This window comes from Fukomys damarensis, unplaced genomic scaffold (assembly GCF_012274545.1).
Source record: "Fukomys damarensis isolate Sample0158 unplaced genomic scaffold, DMR_v1.0_HiC HiC_scaffold_12, whole genome shotgun sequence".
In the NCBI taxonomy this organism is placed as follows: domain Eukaryota; kingdom Metazoa; phylum Chordata; class Mammalia; order Rodentia; family Bathyergidae; genus Fukomys; species Fukomys damarensis.
The window spans coordinates 55,530,056-55,553,130 of NW_022900924.1; the positions used below are offsets into that span (position 1 = coordinate 55,530,056).

General features: G+C 51.5%; 1 long non-coding RNA gene across 2 annotated transcripts; it reads right to left on the minus strand.

Annotated features, from left to right (window-relative positions):
- Positions 1 to 12,845: 12,845 nt before the first annotated feature.
- LOC104862393 lies at positions 12,846 to 22,392 on the minus strand. 2 transcript variants are annotated; one of them, XR_780292.1, is made up of 5 exons: positions 22,358 to 22,392; positions 20,791 to 20,973; positions 19,657 to 19,829; positions 18,926 to 19,168; positions 12,846 to 13,594 (listed from the first exon to the last, which is right to left on the minus strand). It is a non-coding gene; the product is annotated as an uncharacterized LOC104862393 (long non-coding RNA). The 2 variants fall into 2 exon arrangements; XR_780293.1 differs by lacking the exon at positions 18,926 to 19,168.
- Positions 22,393 to 23,075: the final 683 nt, after the last annotated feature.

Genomic DNA, 23,075 nt, shown 5'->3' on the forward strand with positions numbered 1-23,075 from the left:
TTTGCCTTGTAAGAGGCAAACAATGAAGACCATATGACTGTATAGATCGATGGAGATCTGACAAAATCTAACATCCATTTGTAACAAAAATTCATGAAAGAGTAGGATTAGACAGTTTCCTCAGCTTCACAAAAGGCCTAGTGGTGGCATCATTCTTAATGGTGAAGAATTAGTGGTATTCCCCAAGGTAGAGAACAAGGCAAAGTTGTTCACTTTCACCATTGTTGTTGGAGAGATTACTTGAAATGCTAGCCAGTGCAATAAGGCAAGAAAAGGAGATCAGAGGCAGACGGATTAGAAAGGAAGAACTAAAATGGTCCTTACTTCAGATGATGTGATATTCTGAACAGAACAACCCAAAGAAATCTATTGAAACAATCCCTATTACTAACAAATAAACTCAGCAAGTTTTCACACACAAGATGAACACATAAAAATCAATCAGTTTTGCATACTAACAAAAATACATGGAAAGAAAAATTAAAACACAATACAGACAGAGGGGCACAGGGATGCATACATAGAGCACAGAAGATTTTTAAGGTAGCAAAACCACTCTACATGGTACTGTAAGGATAGATATATGCCACTATACATTTTTCTAAACCCATAGAAGGTGAATCCTAATGTAAACTATGGACTTTGGATAATAGTGATGTGTCAGTGAAAGTTAATCAGTTGTAAGAAATGTGTCACTTTGGTGGAGGATGTTAATAATAGACACGGATATGCAAGTGAGGGAAGAGGTAATATGGGATAGCCCAAGTCATCTTCTTAATTTATTTTTATTTTTATTTTTTTCAGACAGAGTTCCTCTCTGTGTAGTTCAAGCTGCCCTTTAACTCACTCTGTAGCCAGGCTGGCCTCAAAAATCACACTGATCCTCCTGCCTCAGCCTCCTGAGTACTGAAATTATAGGTGTGTTCCACCATGCCCAGCTAATTCTTCTCAATTTTGCTATAAACCTAAAACTTCTCTAAAGATTGTATTAAAATATACCACACACACATTACCATTTTTAATTGCTCCAAAGAAAATTTAAAACTCAGTTATCAATCTAGCAAAGTATGAATATGACCTACTGTCTGGACCCACTCTACATAATATTGAGGGAAAAATCATTTCATAATTAAAGTATGACTATAGCTAAGACCCAATGTCCCTTGCTTTTGATCCAGCTATGACATGCAGAAACACAACTCCATTTTTCCTACAGTCACAAGTTGAGGCCTCAATGGTTCCATGATTCTGTGTTGCTCAAGGGCAAGAGTACATTGGCTGAAAGCATCCTGTTTCTTCAAGAACCAAGTAGTAATAAAAATAAGAGAGAAAGGTTTAACCAGGAAGGAAGGACAGATTCTTTACTAGCCTGCTACCTCATCCCTGCTACTATTGTGAGAATTCTCTCCTAACCATCCTCATCAGCCTAAGATCACTGCTGCTCTCTGAGTCCCAAGTCACCTGACGCTCCCTGCAATTATCGAGTGTACCCAATACATAGCGGTAAGCTCAGAGTATCTTTCTCTCTGCCCACTTGGAGGCACTGATCTCCCAGACCCATGTACTATGAAATTACATGTCTCTACTGTATTTCTTTAGCCCTTGCTGTTTCCCATTTCTAGGCAGACCAGAGGATTGACTGGCCTCTGATAACCTGTATATTGAAAATTACAATGTGCTAATTGAAGAAATCAAAGTTTCCTCTTCCAAAGTGCTCCAAATCCCTCCATTCCAAAGGCAAGTGCACACTCTGGGTACATTTACGGCCACAGTCACCCCCTCCCACGGTACAATCTTCTGCTAATCAGCTTTACGTTACTGTGTAGTGAAACATCTGAGACCTTTCAGTTATAAAGAGAAAAGGGTTATTTGGCTCCTGGCTCCGGAAGTTCCTGTCCAAGACCATGCAGCCTTGTTCCTATGGGCCTCTGTGGAGGGTAGCATATCACAACAGAAGTGTGTGGCAGTGAAAACCATTCATAATTGGGAGCCAGGTAGCAGGGACACAAATAGCCCAGGAGGGCCTCTCGCAGGGAGCTGAGGATCTCCCTACCTACCCTCACCTCCCATAGGCCTCACCACGCCCCAAAATAAAGCCACGAGGTGGAGCCCAAGCCTTCAACACCCAGACTTTGGGGCTCTCTCCACATCCAAGCTATGGTCCCCACCGCTTGGTATTTGGAGGCCTTGAGGACCACAGAAAGATGCTACTCCCTGCTGGGGAGACCCCAAGAGGAGCCCCTCCTGTGGGGAGAAGGGTGGCCCCAAATCCCAGTATGTTCCTTGTCCAGGTAATACAGAGTGAGCATTATGTCATTTGGAAAATGTTTAATGTGCTCACTCTTTTAGTTAAAACACTTCATACAGGATCTGGCCCACGGTAGGCACCTAGGCTATTTCTTGGATACATGAAAAATGGCTCAAAGCTCTGACGTGCTGATCTCCTCGAAGGATCCAGTCTGCCGCCCTGTGCACCACATCTTGGTTCCTCTGCCTGCCTCAGCCCTGCCAAGCTCCGCTCCGGCTGTGGACGGAGACATTATTGTTTGACTCTAGGAAGCCCCTGGGCATTGCAGCGGCAGGGACCAGGCCTCAGGGAGTGGGGGACCGTGAGGGGCGGGATGAGGGACAACACAGGCGCTCAGCAGGTGGCACCAGGCGGCTGCCAACTCATGCTGTGTCTGCGCTGTCAATTAGGAAACCGAGCTTGAAGGCGCCTCAGGGCCCTGAACACCCCTCAAGCATGCTGATGAGTCATCAGCTGGAAAATAGCACAGATGCAGCCCGCTTGCAGGGGATTGATTTACAAAACCATTTTAGAACAATTCTAGGTTTACAGAAAAATCGCAAAGGGTACCGAGAGTTCCCATACAACCCATCCCTCGTAGTCTCTATTGCTAACTTCTTGCACTTATTTTTTTCTAATTAGTGAACCAATATTGGTCACATCGTTATTAACTGAAGCTGCCCTTTATCAGAATTCCCTAGCTTCTACCCCGGGGTCCTTCCAGCAGCTGGGAACGCCATGCTGTGCTCGACCGCCACGTTCACTGTCTCTGCAGACTCACATTTCCTCGGAAGCTCTGCGTTTCGATGAAGGTGGCTGCGGTGCGGAGTGCTGGTCGGGTATTTGATGGACGGTCCCCCCACTGGAATTGGTCTCATATTCTCCCTGTGAGTAGAATGGGGTTCCTCCTCTAGGAGAAAAGGACCACAAAGAAAAAACCACCTTTCTCTCTTCTGTGTGTGGGGCATACACTCGCCACGTGTGTGCACAGCTGGCTCAGGCAGGGCTGGTCAGGCTCTCCGCTGCGAGATTTGTTATCTGTCTTGTTTCAGCCTTAGAGAAATGATTGACAAATGAAAATCGCCATGGCCCAGGACGTGTCCGGGACGCCAGCAGCCAGCGGCCTCGTTCTTTGCGGCACAGGCTTATACTGCGGGGACGGGAGCTCAGATGGCCTGGGGGCCCTGCCAGGGAGTCAAGTCCAAGCCTGATGACTGGCCCTCGAAGGACCTGCCCAAGGACACCCGGAACTCCAGGGCGGTGAGACTTAACTAATACCAGGTCACGTCTGTGGGACCACAGCTGGGCCCGGAGCTATGGGACTGCAGACACTCCCGTCACTGAGAGCACATCTGTTCTCGGCAGGTGGGGCAGCCTGAGATAAGTCAAACATGTCTTCCTGTCATAGCGAGCTTTTTGCAAAGGGCAGCAACTCTTCCATGTCCTCCTCCGGGGCCTCAGCTCAGAACTTGCTCTTTGAAAGCTCAGCATCTTCACAGATGGTCTGATAGGCTCCTGGCCAGATAAGGCTGGAGTCATCTTGTGGTTGATAAGTAAGGAAGTCTTTAGGGGTTTTTTCTTGAATTTAAATGCAAAGAACTCAGCAAGGGTTAAAACCTTTTTCTGTGGAAAATCTAGTTTCCTGTATTTAGAATTAGATACTCATTTTCATCTGAGCTTCCAGGTGCGTGGCTGATAGAAGCCAGCCAGCTCCGTCTTCTCTCAATGGCAGGGAACAGACATTGGTATTTCTTAAAGAATTTCTTTCCTGGACTGCTCACGGATGTTTCAGTAGAGTGGCTTTGAAACAACAGAAAACAGAGCAACTGCCAAGCAGGAAGCAGCTAGACCGATGAGCCTGGCTCACAGAGTGCTGTGCTGCCCTCATGTTGATGACCAGGATTTGGGGAAACCCTGCACTCCCAGCCACGCCAGAGACCCTGCCGCTCCTTGTGGTCACAGCCCCCCATGCCGCCCACCCGGCCCCTGTGGACTCTTGAGTCTATGACTCCTGGCCTGCTGCTCCTGCCCCCTCATAACGAGGCCCACCACAGTGAGCCAAGAAAGAGCACCACTCAAACAGAGGAGCCCACGAGATGACCCCGCGGGCTCTGAGGAAGGGTCCCCTCCACGTCCAGCCCTCACTTACAGACGACAAGGGCTCGGCAGGTGCAATTCGGTCAAGGTTCTTGGAGCGCAGACACTATCCTGTTGGTGTTAAGTGGAATCACAAGAACGTAAGAGGAAGGTAGAGGGAGTTGGAACTACTGAAGAGGGAAAGTGATAACAAAAGCAGAGATTGGATGTAGCCACAAGCCAAAGAATGCTGTCACCCAAGGAAAGGTGAAAGAAACAAAGGGTGGGTTTTCTCCCAGAGCCTCCAGAAGGAGCCAGCCCTTCCAGTACCTCGATTCTAGCCCACTAAGGTTCAGCGGAGACCTCTGACCTCCACACTCTAAGAGAATAAATTTGTGTTGACACTGTGTGTGTGTGCGTGTGTGTGTACGCCACAAGAAACTCATTCTGACACGGCGGCCCTTCCCACCCTCCCCGGAGTGGCTCCTCCAACCGAGGAGGAGCCAGAGCTTCACCGCTCCTTTTGCTTCTGGACGCTTGGTCCCAACATAGGCCTTACAGCTCTAATATCTTTAGTATTTAAAAACTTGTTTCAAGAACATCTTTATAAACAGTTGAGATAGATGTGACTACCGTCGTAATCACCTCTGACGACCCTTGAGATGGATGTGGCTGGCGTAGGATCACTTGGCACTTTCAGTTCTCTCTTCGGAGAGAGTCTAGGAAGGGCCGTTTCCAGGGTAGGAAACCCCCCTGCAACGGGTTGACGTGCGGCCATCCGCCCCCTCCCGCTCCTACAGGAGCAGGGAACTCACTTTCTCCCGTGAGCACGCACCGACCCGGGCTGCGTCAGCCAGTCTCTGAGGGGCCTGAGACCCAGCACTGGACAGCGGATACTGAGACCAGAAGAGCTTCTGAGAAAAGACCAGCACCGCTTCTGTGTTATTTGCAACCTCCCATATCTAAGAGACTTACGCTGTAACTTCGTGTAACGAGGCCACTAATTATTGGCTCTATTCTCAGACTTCTAGAGAATTCAGCCTAGACGCCATCGCCCGCATTGATGCTTAGACCCTTCTTCCCCGGGCCCCGTGTAGGCATCATTTGCTTTCTGAGCGCAGAGACCATCGGATCTTTGCAACTGATTTTCAAGCCAGTGTCTCAGGATTTGCTCTCATCGACCTGTATGTCAGCTCGGTCTTTCTTTCCCTCAGGACCTGCTCCCCGGAGTTGTCCCTCTGAACTGCTACCCAGCGCAGCTTCCTGGGACTTATTTCTGAAGCAGCTGGAGCACGCGTTTCCTTTCTTTTCTGTGAATCTCATCTGTTGGTTTGACTCCATCGCCCGCACCTTTGCATCTATGATCCCAGCCTGTGTTTTCTCCCTCCAAAGCCACCAGCACCTCTCTGTAAACGACTGGAAAGCCAGCTGCTGCGAGAGAGGGAACCGCAGCGGGCTGGAGCAGAACCTCCTTTCCTGTGGCTTGAGGAGCGCAAAGGTCGCTGGCGCAGAGATGAAACCGGCAGAGCTCGCGGGGAGCCCCCTTCAGAGCCCTGGGTCGAGGGCGGTTTCTCTGCATTTCAGTGCATGATATTCCTCGGAAAAGAGCCTGGCTTTTCAGGTTCTACAGAACGAAAGAAGAGAAAGCGGAAGCAGAGCCTCCTGGTGTGGGCGAAACTGCAGAGTGCAGGTCCCGCCGCTGTGGCTGTGGAGACCCCGGGAGAGGCAGCGCATGTCGGAGCAGAGGATCCGCACTCACGGAAGCGAGGACCTGCAAGTGAGAGGCTCCTGGCAGGAACCGAAAGCTGCCCAAGAAACAGCTGAACAGAGCGGGGAGGGAGGGCGCGGCGGGAGGAGCCCGGGGATGGGGGTGGCTCAGCAGGGTCCGGACGGACCAGAGCCTCACTCTGTCAGCAGGAGGGATGAGGATAAGGAGAGGGCCCCAGGAGAGGGGACAGGGGTCTGGAAGGGAGATGGGCTTGGGTGCTGCCCGGATTCCTGCCCCTGAGAGCAGAGTCCTGAGTGACCCCAGCTCACTGACGGAGGGACGTGGCGACCCACTGGGTCCGGGAAGCAGCACGCTGCAGGTGGCCACATTTACTAAGCCAGAGATTTTAAACAAAACCCACATCTCTGGCTTTTGGAGAACCAGGGTGTCTGGCCAGCCTGGGTGTGTGGTCTCTGGGCCAAGAGAGAGCAGAGGACACAGCACACAGCAGTTCAGCCAGGTTTCTACCACCTGAGAGCTAGGGAGGTACTGTGCATGAAAGGTCCTCAACAATACGAAGAAGAAGCCGGAGACCAATGAGGCTCTGGCTGCTGGCTGCCCGGTCCTCTCCACTTCCTCCCGGCCATACCCTCGGCCGTTATTCCAGAGCCCTGCCTGGTAGAAATCCTGTCTGGAGACAGAGCGATGAGGAGGAGAGAGAGGGTCGCAGCACAGGTATCCCCACCCCTCAGGGCTGGCTTCCCCCTGTGGAAGTGACCTGGACCCTGGTGTGGCCCCTGGAGGAGGCCGAGCTGCAGGAAGGTCTGAGGGAAGGGGCACAGGAGAGCCGGCCCCAGGGAGCTGGAGTTCCTCACCGGGCCAGCGGCTGGGCTCTGCCCAGCTTTACACCAGCTCTGCAGGTTGAGCTCCCTCCCTGAGCCTCCGTTTCTCCATTTGTGGCCTGGGGCCATTGCCCTATGTTCTCTGAGACTCTTTCCAGCCCGGTGTCTCCAGGAGCAACGTCAGGAAGCTGTAGATGGGAGCAGAACTCAGACATGGCTGCATCCCGTGGGGGACAGAATGGTACGCAAGCAGCCATGAGCAGCTGCGACCGCGCCCTTGGCAACCCTGCTCACCCCTCCATGGTTGGCACCATTGGGTACCAGTTGATACGTTGAAAAACCACCCTCACACTTAGCTTAAAGCGACAAAACTGTTCCCTTGAGGGCTTGTGTGGACCGACTGGCCTCCTGCTGTTGGCTGCCAGGCTGGAAGGTCCCTCATGTCCTGTCCCTGCCCAGACAGCCAGGTGGGACCTCACTGTCCCTCTGTGTGACCAGTCTGCACGGGCTTCTCCACCAGGTCTAAACCCGAGCGGGTGCAAGTGAGTGTTCCAGGAGGGAGCAAACAGGAGTCCCTGATGTTCACATATCCCAGCAAGTCCTGGGGGACGGTGGAATGGGAGGTCGGGCCAGGTGCCCGCAGAGAGGGACAGCAGGACTGGCGGCCACATTGGGAAATCAACTCCAGGTGGGCACAGCGCATCGTTCCGAGGGCAGTGGTAGCCCTAGAAGACGTGCCCACGGGCCCGCTGAGGCCTCCCCTTCAACGCTAGAGTCCTTCCTGCCTGCGTGGCCACCATGCTAGGCTCCGGAGACACCCAGGATCTCTGCTGACATTCAGCCCCTGCTCCCCCGGAAGTCCACACCCTGATACAGGCCCGGATAGCTCTGTCTCCCTATCCAGCCTCGGCCAGGGTTTTGCATCGGGTCCCCGTCCTTCACACAGCCCAGGGCCGCCAGGACCCAGCAGCTGTCGTCAGTCTGAGGCTGGGTCCCCCGGGGCGCAGAGCCCCCTCTGCCCGCGGCTGGGATCCCTCCCGTTTCCTCTGACCTCTTCCCAGCACGGCACAGTGACTGGCGATCCCGCCGGTGCCCCTTACAGATGCCGGGTTTTGTTGCAAATCGGCGCAGGCCTCACAGTGAAGGGATCGCCAGGGGAGCGAGGAGCGCAGTCCGCCAGGAGCCTGCGGGGCCACATCTGGTCCAGGAAAGCGGCCTTGGACAACACTGCTGTGTCCTGCGGGGCTTTCTTGTCACCTGCTTTTCTGTTCTGTGCCTGCGTGTGTTTTCATGTAGTGACAGGGAATGGACTCAATGGCTTCACACTGAGCTACATCCCCAGCCCCTTAGTTATTTTTTATTCTTTGTTATTAGCATGGGTCTTCCATACATAATGATCACATTCACTGTGGGGAGTTAGCACATGTACATAACACATCCTTGTTTCCTAGCAGCCACCTTTTTATTCTTTGCTCTTTATACTTTGGGTTTCTCGTGTAAGAGAAACCATGTGATATTTAAGCTGTGTGTCTGATTTATTTCACTTAACATTATGGTCTCAAGGTGCATCTGTTTTCCTGCAAATACCTCAAGTTTATCCTTCTTTATGGCAGGGTACTACTCCATTGTATGTAAATACCATGTTCTTTTTATCCATTCATCTGTGGGTAGACTTCTAGGCTGCTTCCCACACATGTTATGAATTGTGCTGCTATGAACACGGGTATGTGTGGATCACTATAATATGATGTCTTTCACTTTTTCAGGAAGACACCTAGAAGGGGCATATCTGGGTGGAGTGGAATTTCTAGCTAGTTTTTGAGGAATCTCCTTACTGATTTCCACAGTGGTTGTACTAGTCTGCAGTCCCATAAGCAAAGTAGAAAGCATTCCTTTTTCCCTGAACCCTTGCCAGCATTTGTTATTATTTGATTTCTTGGTGGATACCTGTGACCATACCACCTAGGACATGCCTGGTGCCCTCTGATCTCACAGGCTAAGCAGGATCGGCCCGGTTAGTACTTGCACAGGGTTCTTTTTTATTTTTATTTTGCAACAGCACCTCAGTAAACTACCCAGGCTGAGGTTGAACATGCAGTCCTCCTGCTTCAGCCTCCCAGGTAACTGGGATGACAGGTGTGCATGCTCACATCCAGTTTGCTTTTCCACATCTTCTGAAATCACGTGGTTCTGTGTCACTCCCCACCGTGTATGGTCTTGGCTACAGTGTGGGCGCAACCTAGCCAGGGCCCTGCCTGCCCTGGGGCTCAGCCTTTAGTCCCTGTGGCCCCCACCTCAGGCCCCTCCAGGCCTCTGAACACAGCAGCCTGTCCCTCAGCCGCATCCTTTCTTTCCCCTCTGTGGCCGCAGACACCGTGCCCCTGTGAACGGCCCTAAGGGCCCGTGTTGCCTCCCTCCTGACCCAGCCTTGGCTCCCAGATGCCCCAGCCCCATCTCCATCCCTCTGTGGGTGCCACCTCCCCTGGGGCCAGTGACCCCAGCGGCACCCGTGTCTCACACCAATGTCCCCGCCCAGGCAGGGCTTGGGGTGCAGAGACGCCCAAGCGTCTGACAGGTCAGCACCCTTCCAGCCCCCGATGTCCCTCCTGCAGCTGCTGCCTGGACCGGCCCTGCCCCATCTTCCCCTCCTGCTCACAGTGCCAAGGCCCCGTTTTCAGCTCCTTCCTGACCCCGAGTCCAGCTTGAACCCCCTCTCCCTGTGACTTGCCATGTGACCTTAGGCTGCCCTTGAGCCGTTGACCTCAAGTCCTTCCAGTTCCTCCCCTTCAGCCACCCGCACCGCGGACCTTGTCACCTCTAGGATCTGCTTTACCAAGAATCCTGACCATCCATCCCCTCTCAGCCACAGCTTCCTGTTCTTTCGGTTCTTACACTGCGCACCCCTCATGCAGGCTTCGGCTCCCCATTAGTGTCCTCCGGCAGCTCCTTCATCCCCCTTGAGTGTCATCAGCCCCTTGCTACTCGACTTCATTCTTTATCGGGTCCAATCCCAGTCCTGCCAGCTGGGTGTGGTGGTGCACACCTGTGATCCCAGCACTCTGGGAGGCTGAGGCAGGGAGATTGCAAATTTGGGCAACTAAGCGAAAGCCTGTCTCAGAATAAAAATTTTACTTATTTATTTATTTGTTTATGTCTGGTACCGGGGGTCAAACTCGGGACCTTGCGCTTGTGAAGCAGGCGGTGGAACCACTGAGCTAAATCCCCGGCCCATCAAGACAAAAACTTTAAAAGGCTGGGGATACGGCTCAGTGCAGAGGCCCTGGGTTCGAAGCCCAGGACTTGCCGCAGGCTCCACTGACATCGTCGCCCCGGCCAGACTGCAGATGTGTTCCCCACACCCGCAGGCAGAACCCGCCTGCCTCACTCAGCAGTTGCAGTTCCCTGTCTTTACACCTGATCTCTAGGAGACCCCGAGCCCACGCTGTCCGATCTCAGAAGTCCTCACCCGGAGGGAGGAAGACCCGCAGTGATAAGCACAGGTCCCGGGCAGCGCTCTCAAAGCCGGCTCCAGCTGGAGGCTTCCGGGAGTTCCGTCTTCTGCCTCTGTGCTCTGACCTGGAAGGCGTCCCTTCGGGAGAACGCGCCTTACACAATTCACCACGGTTCCGCTTTCAAGTCGCAGAGCTCCATGGCACTTTGTGCGTTGCGTTTTTGTGCAGCTGTCACCACTGTGCCTCTCCAGAACCTTTCATCATCCCAACCGGAACTCTGTCCCCGTCAAACGCAGCCCCCCACCCCTTCCTCTTCTCTCCCAGCTCCGGCAGCAAACACTCGCGGTTCTGTTCCCGTGAATTTCACTCTCCCTGGTTCTCATCTGAGTGCAGTCATAGAGAGTTTGTCTTTTGTGATTGTCTGATTTCACGTGAAATAATGGATTTGAGTTTCATTTGTGTTGCAGTGTGTCCCTACTTCCCTCCTATTTAAAGCTGGAAACCACAAAATGCAGATGAAAGAAACCAAAGATCTATTTTTTTGTTTGGTTATTTGTTTTGGAGACAGAGTCTTGCTATGTAGCTCAGGCTGGCTGAGAACTCGTTCTGTAGCCCACCTAGCCTAGAACTCATGATAATCCTCCTGCCTCAGCCTCCTGAGTGCTGAGATTACAGGCGTGTACCACTACCTCTGGCAAGGAGCCAAAGATCTCAATAAATGGAGAGACCCTGTGTCCGTGGACTGGAAGAATCAACATAATGAGGATGCTTGCTCTACCCAAATTGACACTCATCACTCTTAAAACCTCACAAGGTTTTAGCAGACACAGACAAGATTGTTCTGCAACTTATATGGAAAGCAAAAGAACCAGAACAGCTAAATCATTTTAAAAGGAGTAATGAGGGGCCAGGGATTTAGCTCAGTGGTTCTGCCGCCTGCTGCGCAAGGACCCGAGTTCAATCCCCGGTACCAAAAAAAAAGAGAATGAAATGGAAGGAATCACTTTACCCCATTTCAGGGCTTCAAATGTGGCCGGATTGGCCAAGGCTGTGTGGTATCAGAGGCCAATCAACCCTCCAGCTGCCTAGAAAGGGGGACAGTGAGGTCTACAGAAAAAAGACCAGAGGCTTATGTGAGCTCCCAGTACCCGGGGACCAGGGGGTCAGGGCCTCAGAGAGCACAAAGAAAGGGCTCTCCCAGCTGGCCGTCACTTACTGGGTGTGCACAATAATTGGAGGGAGCACCCAGTGACGTGGGGGCGGTGGTGGGCCTGTGTGGCAGCGAATCCCTGCAACAGTAGCTGGGATGGGTTAAGCTGATGAGGAACTTGCCCCCACCCCAAGGTGAAACCTTTCTCTTCTGTGTTACTACTCAGTGCTCAAAGAACCCGGATGTCTTCGGCTGGTGCTGTCTGTCTTGCTCCTGCCTCAGCCTCCTGGGTGCTGCGATTACAGGTGTGCATGTCTGGTTTCTGAGTGGCTGCATCACAGGGCCATGGAGGCCTCAGCTGTGACCAGAGGCAAAACGGAGTCACGTTTCTGCGTGCCACGCCCAGCTCCCGGGCAAGGCGACATTGGGCCTTAGACGGCCATAGTCATACTTTAATTATGAAACGATCTTTCCCCAAATGTATATAGAATGGCTCTGCGCAGTGTGGCACTGGGGAAGAACCGTCATGGGAATTACTGCAGGACACAGAAGCCAGAAGTAACCCGGCACTAAGTAGAGTCAGCTGGAAAACCCAAGGCAGGAAGGAGCCAGCGGAACTGGGACAATCCATCAGGCATAAAATTAATTTTGAGCTAGCTTCCCACCTTATTAAAAATTGTCTAAAAATAAATGATAGATTTAATGCAAAACTAAAAACTTTTAGAAAATAATGTGAAAAAAAACCAGGCCTTTGGCTTAGGCACAGTTCTTAGATATGATGTCAAAATTCGATCCACAAAACAAGACAAAAAAAATCAATAAACTGCATTTCATATTAAAAATTTTTACTCTCTGAAAGATCCTGTTATGAGGATGAAAAATGAAATTACAGACTGGGATGAAACTTGAGAAACACACAGCTGAGAAAATTCCTATCTCCAATATTTAAAGACCGCTCAAGACCCAACATCAAACAACAAACAATCCAGTTAGCAAATGGCCCCAAGACACAGGGAGAAGCTCCAAAGACAGCAGAGAGGCCCAGAGAGGCGCTGGCCAGCAGCAGCCATTGGGGAGGAGCCCTGCGGCTCTGCAGCCTGCTGGCCCACAGCCAGTGTCCTGTTGCAGGGAACACACAGGCGTGCAGCCACTCAGACACCGAACACGCACACCTGTAATCGCAGCACCCAGGAGGCTGAGGCAGGAGCATTGCAGCAAATTCGAAGCCAACCTGGGTATACAGTGAGTGCAAGCCCAGCCTCTGCTATACAGTAAGACCCCCCCCCCAGAAAACAACAAAGGGAGGAGGAGGAGAGGGAGGGGAGGGGGAGAAGGACAGGAAGAGGAAACGGATCCCCTGGGGTCTTGTGAAGGATACAAGATCCTTGGGCTCCCAAGGAAACCTGTCGTGAACTGTGCCTTCCCTCTCATGGCCTTGTCGCTTCCCTTCCTGCCTGGTGCCTCCGCCCTCTCCCCACCTTTCCCCTGCAGGCCGACTCTCCCTAGTTTGCTGGAACTGGGTTCTTCTCTCTCGCAGCCCTCCCTGGCCCTGGCTGGAGACCCCAGACACCCCGCTCCAGGCAGCAGGCTCCCCCACCCACAGCCAGGCCCCGCCAGCCCTGAGCTGTCTGCATCCCCACGTTTGGGTCTGCAGCCTCTCTTCCCTGACTTGTGGCCTGAGCGACCCTCCCCAGGGCCCGGAGCCCTGGGAGCGAAGGCAGACGCTGGGCACGCTCTCCCTCCCTGTGTCCCCCAGGTCCGGCCCGGCTGTGGTCCGGGTGGGTGTCAGGGCACCGCCCGGGGCAGGGATAGCATAGCCTCTTTGGATGGAGTCAAATAAATGCAATCGAAAGGACCAAAGCAGCTTTTTCTGCATTTTGTGCTCTCATGTGCGGGTGATCTATCTCGGACATAGTGAATCACTGGGATGGGTTACTCACGTACTTCTGCAGAAGCCGGAAGAGAGAAGTTGCGGTGGGCCGTCGGCCCTCCCTCCAGGGAGGAGCTTCTCTCGTGGCTCTTTGAATCTCGAAATGACTTGTGCTCTCTGACCCGGGAACTTCATTTCTAGCAATGATCCTAAAGAACCAACCAGAGAGTCTGGACAAGAACGTTCAGTGCCATGCCAATGCCCCCCGCCAAAAAAAGTTGGAGGCAGTGGAGGGTCTAACAGTAGCGCGCTGAGTCTGGTGTAGCTCAGGGATCAGGCACTTGCCTGGCTGGGGAGCCCCTGGGCCACATCCTCAGCAGCACAAGGCACACAAACAAAATGTCCAGGTGCAGTGGCACACGTCTATAATCCCAGCACCCGGGAAGCCGAGGCAGGAAGATTGCCTCCAGTAGGAGGCCGGCCAGGGCTCCAAGGTGAGTTCAAGGACATCCTGAACTACATAGTGAGATCCTGTCTCAGAAAACCAAAACAAACAAAAAATACAGATTGCAGGATGCTATGTAAGACCATATCATTACTATTCTTAATGAGTACAAAGAAAAACATCTGTGTAAAAATAATGAATTTTCCATATGGAGAAACTATTAAATCAATAATTGAATTAAGCCCGGACGAATGCTTTCTTCTCAAAGAGATGCAGTATAAGGCCCAGTTAGGTGGGAAAACCCTCCTCTTGAATTTGCAGAGGAGCCCTTTCCACAGAACTGTGGATCCAGAGCAGACCTATTGTACATCGTTACAATTGCCTGTGTGATGGTGTTACGAATCCTGTCATCTTAACTCCTTTCCCGCCAGAAAAATTAACAAACCAGTCACCAGAGCCTTGAGAGGAAGTTTTGTTTTTAAAAAAGCTCAAATAAAGGAGAATTTGATCTTTGCTGTTGTCTTTAGGAAAAGGTAAGAAAGTGTAGGAATAGCTGGGGGAGTAGAATTGTTTTTTCCCTGTTGATGGCCTCTAACAGAGAACCCGGGTTTAGTCGTCTCTTTGAAGGATAAACAAATGGCGGCAATGGGCCATGGTCTCTCTACGCAGCCATGCACAGCGGCACCCTGCCAAAGTGGGGTGTCGTGCAAAGAATCTCACCCTCTCGCTTCCCGCCAGCCTAGCTCTTGGCAGGGGCTGGTCGGGACGGTGCCTCAGTCACAGATGTCCAGGCCCCGTTTCCAGGGACACACTGGTGCTCACTGGTAATAAACAGTGCAAACTGTGGGGCTGGGACAGCTGTCCCCAGACCGAGGGGCCTGGAAGCACCGTGTGGAAGGCCTGGGACAGAGGAGCAGCACGGAGAACAGCACCCCGCCACACGAGGCCACTCGGCCCTACTCATGGGAGCAAGGGCTCCTCCAGGAAGAGCAGGCAGAAGGAGACATGGGGACAGGAAGTGACGTGCTCAGAAGTGCGAGCTCAGTGTGTGCGAGAACTGCCTGACTGTCTGTACTATTATACCCAGCTAAAAAGCCGGCTAGTGTTAGAGCTGACACACATGCTGATTCCCTGATTGTGTTATAGACAGCTAAATTAGGTCAAATATTATAGGCCGTCAGACAGGGCTGAGCCCTCAGAAAGTCAGGAAAAAAGGTAAAAACACACTATTGCGGCCGGATACACATCAGCCAGAGGCTAGGCCTCAAGATAACAACAAGTAGATCAGGTCTACATACTTCCCCAAGGAAGAGATAAGTGATAATACCTAGTTTAGTAAAGCTTGGAAAGGGGTCCGTCTCTTCAGTGGGTGACCAAGACCCCCAGCGCATCACCTACCTGAGGGGTCCCTGTTCTTTCCATGGTCTCGCCTCCCACTGGATCACTGCTACCTAAGGGGCTACACTCGTAGCCTTCGTAGTTGATCACAGCTTTAACCCACACTGTGCCCACATGGGTTTTGCTCTATAAAACTCCCCTGTAAAGTGGGGTCCCCAGCTAGCCATTCGGGTCTTCCCCTGCCTCTCAGGAGCGTCCTCTCATTAAATGTTTCCCACTTTTAACTTATGCTGTTTCTAGAATTCATTCTTTAATTTTAGAGAACACAAACTCAGCATATCAGACATCTAACAGGTCGGGAGATATAATATTTTCATATTTCACCTCCTATATGAGTTGGACCATGGAGCATTGTTTGCCTATATGAAACAACCTCGATACATTCCATCTACAGGTACAGCTGTTACTTGTCAGTTAGAAATGTAAAAAGCTAAGGGTCAGGGATTTAGTTCAGAGGTTCCACCGCCTGCCTCTCAAGTGCAAGGTCCCGAGTTTGATCCCAGGTACAACCACAACAGCAAAAATGTAAAAAATCAGGACCAGGGATGTAGCTCAGTGGTGCCGCCGCCTGCCTCGAAAGTGCAAGGTCCTGAGTTTGATCCCTGGTACCAAAAAAAAAAGTAAAAAGTTGGTGCATGGGGAGAATGAAAGATCTGCCAACACAGAATCCTCTCCACAATACATAGAAAAGGACAAGAGTCTCGCGGTGGAGGGGCATCTACCAGACGACGTGTACATGGCAATGGCCCACGGTGAAGCGACAGAGACAAAAGAGATTGCCCTGAGTGGTCAGGGTGCTGACACACAGTGCCCAAGGGAGCCAGCACTGGTCTTTCCAAAGGTCTGACGGCACCAGGCCCTGTACTGCAACTTCCGGTCCCCAGACGCCCCCTAGTTAGCTGGCTCATTGCTTTACCCAGCATGCTTCTGTGCCGAGATACAGGCTCAACCTTCTGTGTTGTGTACGTACTTTTTTCTTTTTGCAGTACTGGGGGTTGGACTCAGGGCCTTCACACTGAGGCACACCCTCAGCACTTCTTTTTTTTTTTTACTCCGGTCTTGATAAGTCACTAGATCACCCAAGTTGGGCTTGAACTTGCAGTCCTCCTGCCTCAGCTTCCCCAGTGCACCCGTATCACACGTTAGGTTTACATTTCAAAGAGGTGGCTCCCAGGCCCTGAGAACATTCAGGATTGTAAAGCTGGAGAGAGGTCTACTCCGCTTTTACAAACAGGTCAGAGCAACAGGGGAAGGATTCACAACTCCCAGGCTTGTCTCGCGGGAGGGTGCCAAGAAAGGAAAGGGGAGTTCTTTTTTCCACGGTCCAAGCTCAGTGTTTAAATTTAGCCCCCCATGGGGGACAGTGAGGCCTCCTTTCCCAAGTTCTGTGGGAAATTTCACAGGCATTTGGATTTCTGGAGGGAAACAACTAGGGAGCTGGGCATGACTCGCCGCTGACACAAGGGGATTTCCTCAGGACCTGGGGGGTGGAGGGCAGGGACTGGATATTTTCCAGAAGTTTCCAGATGCAATTTCCACGAAGCTCTCCAGGGAGCAGGGGGCCAGGGAAGCACCAGAAGAGCTCTGGCCAGTGCAAGCCCACTCTCATCCCAGGGGTCCCTGGGGTCTCTGCTTGTGGTCCCGGGAAGCAGCCCCTCCTTGACACCTGAGTCTTCTGGCCCAGTGTGGCTCAAAGTCATTTCCTGAAGAGAAAACTGTAGGTGTTTGCTTCTACGAACCACAGAGGCCACTGCAGTGTCCCCCGCCAGCTTGGACAGCGTGAGGAAGAAAGCTAAAGTCACACTGTAATCTGATCTCCCGTTCTGAAGGGCATTTTCTGCTCTTTGTTCTATATATTTTTACGTGCTGTTTTTAAAGTAATGACAGGGCTGGATGTGTTGCTTTGGAATCTGGTTCCTTCCCTTAAATCGTATCATGCACGTTTCCCTTGTTTTCCCAGGACACCTACCACCTTGGTGTTTCTAGACCTTCAGGTCATAGAGCCTGGGATTGAAGGCTGACCAGATGACCCTGAGGAAAGAGCTTCTCAGTTTCCTCATCTGTAAAATGGGGATGCAAATACCCTGCCTTGAACCAGGCGTAGTGGTGCACACCTGTAATCCCGGCACTCGGGAGGCTGAGGCAGGATGATCACTTTGACTTCAAGGCCAGCCTGGGCTACATAGTGAGTTCAAGGCCAGCCTGAACTGCATAGCCAGACCCTGTCTGACCCTCTCTTACCCCAAAGCCCTACTCTCACTGGGTTGCCGTGAATGTTAAGTAGGTAACATATTTACAGCAGTGTCTGGCACATATAAGGGAGGTGGGACAGAAAAACTGAAGGTAAGTGGAATGGAGACAGGAAAATTGCAAATTTTAAATCATACTTTTAAGAAAACTGCAGGCTTGGCCTAAAACATTACCCAAGGTGACAATGCTTTTTCCAACTCCGACCAAAAAAAAAAAAAAAATCCCTAAGAATCTTTAAAATACAATTAGCTTGTGTCGTACTATAATTATAGATGTCTTTTCTATGGCTATTGGTCCCCGGGTTTGTCAATATTCACTTTGTATTTGATGGTATAATTGATGCTGATTTTATTACGTGGCCAAGGTGACACAGCTATTGCCCTTAACTGGTTTCATGGAGATGCCTGGGGTCATTCAAAACCGTGGCCCATCCCTGTGGACCAGGTCCTGGGCCAAGTACACTGCACCTTCCATTGCAGGTGAGCAGAGGTGGCTGGATCCTGGGACAGAGGCAAAGGCCCACAGTCAGCCCCGCCCAGGGGACACCACCGAAAAGTAGACATTAACCAAAGAGGTCTCCGTGGTAGAAACAAAGCTTTCCACTGAAATCAACCCACAGGCCTCAACACAACAATAAACAAATGGGAAGGCAAGCCAACAAAATCCCTCCCCACACTCCCAACTCCCCCAAAGCTGATCCAGGGGGCATGGAAGGGATGAAACCGAAAGCCACAGATGCAAATCATTCAAAACAATGGGCGGCGGGGGGTGGGGGGTTACAAAACAGACCAGGAAGACAAGCTACAGAAGATACAGTGTAAGTAAACAGATACTGGGCCAAATAAACCAAACAATCAGCAAGTCTGCAGGAAACATTAATTTAAAAAAAACTTTTACACCAGTTTGATAGGTTGAAAAAAATCCCCTTCCCTTGATGTGCCTTGCACAGCCCTGCTTGTTAATGAGGGTCATTGCCCATCACTGATTCAGATGGCTGCTGACCCTCGTCCCCAGCAGGATGCTGAGACACTCATTGCCCTAGAAACCGCTTCTGGGAACCAAAGGACATCAGAGAACAAAGAACTGCGGAGAGGGCTGCTACTTCCTTGGCAGATTAGGGGGAGCAAGAACAAGGGGTAAGAGGATGGAGTCACTGGGGAGTGTGCAGGGGACATCGCCCACGAGAAGCATCTGCAGATGCAGAGGTACCTGAGGAAGGCAGGTGCGCTCTTTCTCCTCAGGCAGAGGAAAGGGGACGAAGGAGCGTTGTGAGGGAAGGAAGGACGTCGCGAGGTGGGTCTGCAGCAGGCGCTAGGCTGCAAGCCTCCCGTGGGGCAGGTGGACCCGGGACAGAGTAGCTGGGCGTGCACCGTCTCGCCAGCACCTCAGCCCAAAGTCGGGCCACCACACAAGGACACCCCCGCGGCACAGGAAGAGGGGAGCTCACTGCGCACGAAGAGGCCTTCAGGGTCCCTCCAGGGCCAACGTCAGGCAGGAGCCAGCAGGAGGAGGAAGCCAGGGTTCCACCGTGCAGGACATGAGGCCGTCCTGCCCACTCGGGAACCAGGTGGGAAAGTGCAGCTCCACGACCTTGCCCACTCTGGGCTCAGACTGGGCATCTTCCTGCCTCAGCCCCCCAGAGTACTGGAATGACAGGCATGCACCACTGTCCCAGCTATCTGCTAAATATCTGTAATGTTTTGAGAAGAAACAAACTCAGACCCCAAAAAGTAAAAAGCAAATCTCTCCTGATGGCCTAGATGGGAGAAGTTGGAAAACTACTCCTCTGTTAGCTTCACACTGGCCTTCAGCCCGTAACCCCAGTCACGGAGTCCTGAACACAGCCCATCTTAGCCCTAGAATTGGTGCTCTCAGGGGCAGGGAAGCTGCTCCTCCCCTGTGCAATGTGAGCCCACAGGGGGAGGGGAAAGGAGGAAAAGGGAGTCGGGGAGGAGAGGAAGGAAGGGCACGATAGGGGTAAGGAGCGACTAAGTCCCCCAGCTGCCTGAGTCCACCCAGCCCAGGTTCCGGACTCGGGAGCGACAGCTCCCCCAAGACAATCCCAACCCAGCCCCCGTCTTCCCACCACACCAAGGCCCAGCCTGGTCCCCCCAGATTGGGACTGCCATAGGCCTGTTTGGGGTGGTTTGTTACACAGCACAGCTGACCAGAACTCACCTTCTCTAACAGGAGGCTCTGTTTACAGGAAAATCTCCTGGCCACACTTCCGGTCTGAGCTCTGTCCATATTATAGGCCCGCTGCTTCCGTGGTGCCAGCTAGTCCACGGGTAGGAACGTAAATGGCTCTTGTCAACGGTCTTTGTTATTGTTATTTCCATTACTGATGAAACCTTTACAAAAAAATGACAGTACTCAAACTCCCTGGCTCACCGTCTCCTGCTCCATACCTGCTCTCTTCCTCTCCCACCCTGTAAAGGACTCCTGGAGTTTTTGGAACCTGAAAGGAGCCCATGGAGTACCAAGGTAACCCACCTATTTTACAGATGGGGACTTTCATCGCTTCCTGTCTGGGACTGAAAAGGGACTGTGTCACTTCAGCCCAAGCCAGCTCTGCGCTAAGGAAAAGCTGGCTCTCCAGGGCCTATCGTTACCGGATGGGGGCCTGGGAGCTTCTTTCTAGGTCCTTGGTGTCCTGCACAAGGAACTGGACAAGACCCCCCAAAAGAGGCAGCAAGGGTGTAGTTTTATTGAAGGCAGGAAAGATGTACCCTCTACAGGGAGAGAGATGGCCAGTGAAAAGGCTCTCAGGGCCCCCAGGATAAAGGGAAAGGGATCCTTTGTACCCCAAACACGTGGCTTGACCCCCACCTCTTGCAAATACAGCCCTGGGACGATGGCTCTATCAAAGCCTCGCTTGGCCTCTCACTGGCTGTAAATGAGGGATCAGAAACAGTGTCTTTGGATCGGTCCTGGGTGCCCATGAGGAAACGAAGGGCTGTGTGTTAGGTACTTTTCTCTCTCGGGGTGGAGAGAAAATACCCCACCCCCAAAGCTAGAGGGAAAGGGGTTTAGTTGGCTCGCCGTTCCTAGAGGTGCAGTCCATAATGAGCAGGCTCCAAGGCAGGGATGGCGAACAGGCACAGCGGAGGAGAAACAACGTGGCGCACGCAAGGCAAGGAAGAGATCATCACGGTATCTTTCGCCCCCTTCATCCCATCCAGGCTGCAGGGATCAGGGTGGTGCCAAGCCACCGTGCAGTGGCTTAGTAACCACACGCCCTCAACCCCAGCATCACACACTTCAGATTCAGCCACCTCTGAACGCATAAGGTTTGGGGGGACCACAACTGACCGGGAGTAGCATCTTCTGATTGGTCCCGATTCAAATGAAAGCCTGAGAAAATGCTTTCTGATTGGTCCCCGTACAGTGCTCCGCCCGGCGTCCTGCACGTGTCCTCGCCGAGGAAATGTCTCGCGCCACCTGTTAGCACGGGTTCTTGTGACCTCCGCCCGGCTGGCTGTCTGGTTTGCCTCACTGTCACAGTGGGGGAGACCCGGTAAGTACCCTTCGCATGAACGGCCATTAGAAACAAAGGGCAAAACAAAATTAAGCCAGTAGAGCAGGATTTTTTTTCTCTCTTTCACTAAAAGTGGGAAGTAAACAGGAGGCATCTGTGCTTTTAAATACTAACTACGAGATGTGGCAAGGAAAGACGAAGCAGGTCTGAAAGTCTCTCTCCTTCAAATCTAAGAGACACAGAAGTTGATGGTTTTTGTTTTTAAGAAAAGAGGCAAAAAAAAAACCTCCCAGAAGTTCTTGCATTGAGGAAGGAACAAATGTCACACCACACAGCACTTGGTAACGCGCTACCAAAAGCAGAACCAGAGAATTCCGGGTACCTCCGAGTGGCTTCCCCCCAACCCTGAAACAGTACGGATAGGAGTGCGTGGGGAGGGGCGGGAGGGCAGAAACGGAAGCTGAGCGGACGATGCTGAGCGGAAACGGATGGGTGAGACTCCTCCCCGCCAGCTCAGCAAGAGCGAAGCGGGGCCGGGGTTCAGCTCAGTGGCACCGCGCCTGCCTCGCAAGCACAAGGTCCTGAGTTCGATCCCCGGTACCAAGACAAACAAACAAACAAAAAACAAGGCACAAGTATAAAGGAAAGCATGGCGCGTTCTAGCCTGCTAAGACACCAGTGAATCTAATACATATTTTTAATCATCTAAATCGTGGGTGTATGCAATTGTACATCCTTTTTTGTCCCTAAATATTCCACCAGACATCATTTTCACCCCCTACCATTAAAAACAGCCATAAATATCACTTTTAAATTCTGTCTGTCCATTATGTTATTATTTCTTAGTTCCTTGCGGCTAGATATATCTCTAGTTTTTCACCTATATAAATAATACATCAAGAAACAACTTTGCATTCTAACTCTATTTTTCTGAGTTATAATTCACTCTGAATCTTCCCTTGGAAGCACCTAAAAATAATTGGGCAGATTTTGACATGGGAAGAGAACGGTTATATTTGAATGAAAGTAGGGGTAATGAGCAGGTGCGATGGAAGTATTACTTTATATTATGTATTATATAATTCTGTCATCTGACGTAACGTTACGTAGTACCAACCAGAAGATGTCGTTCCCAGTCTGTTATAATGTAGTAATGTGTAATGGACAATATTAATATGTTCATAGAATATTAGTTCTACTCACAAACATGGAACGTTACGGGATATTTGGGTGATTTAGTTATTTTTCTGATTATCCATGAGGAATACGACTTGGTAACCAAGAGAATCATCTTCATTTGAAAGAAAACATTTACTAATTGCTGACTTGTGGGCTAAGATGACAGTTGCCATGTGTGCCACCCCTCTCCGTAGAAAACTTGAAATAACATTAAAGACTCACGTAGAGGGCCGAGGATTTAGCTCAGGGGTTCCGCCGCCTTCCTCGCAAGCATAAGGTTCTGAGTTTGATCCCTGGTACAAAAAAAAAAATTAAAATTAAAAAAAAAATAATAATAATAATAAAGATTCACAAAGAAGAAAAGATTCCTGACAGTCTGTCCACAGGGAGGAAGACGATTCTGTCCCGGCTGGAAGTGGAAACCCTGAATGACAGAGGCCGAGGCGCACAGCACTCTGGGAACTGCTTTAGACTGGGAGCCACTGCTCAGGGCGGATGTGGTCTCTCCTGACCCTCCCAAAATCAGCAAGTACGAAGACCAGGATGCCCACAAGGGGAAGCGGTTGCCGAACGGCACCACACTGCTGTGGGAACCCCAACCCTGCCCTGCCTATCCCACTCCTGGGGGCCGGAAGCGACAGCCTTCATCCCAGGGCTTACAGTATGGGGTAATGACCGGAGTCCCTGGGGTCTGCTGAAAGTGAAGCCTAGGCCTCCAGGGCCCGTCCACAGGCCAGGGCTCCCCGGGGGAAAGGTTATTGAGAAAGGCAAGAACTCAGCCAACTTGCATTCATTTCTTTCTGATAACAAAATTACTTGATGATGCACTTCTCAAAAAAGAGCAAGACACATGAATGAAAAAAAAAATCAGCCAGATTGGAAATGCAGTCAAAAGGAATTCCAGGACAGAGGTGCACTTGGCTTTGGCACAAGTGAGGAC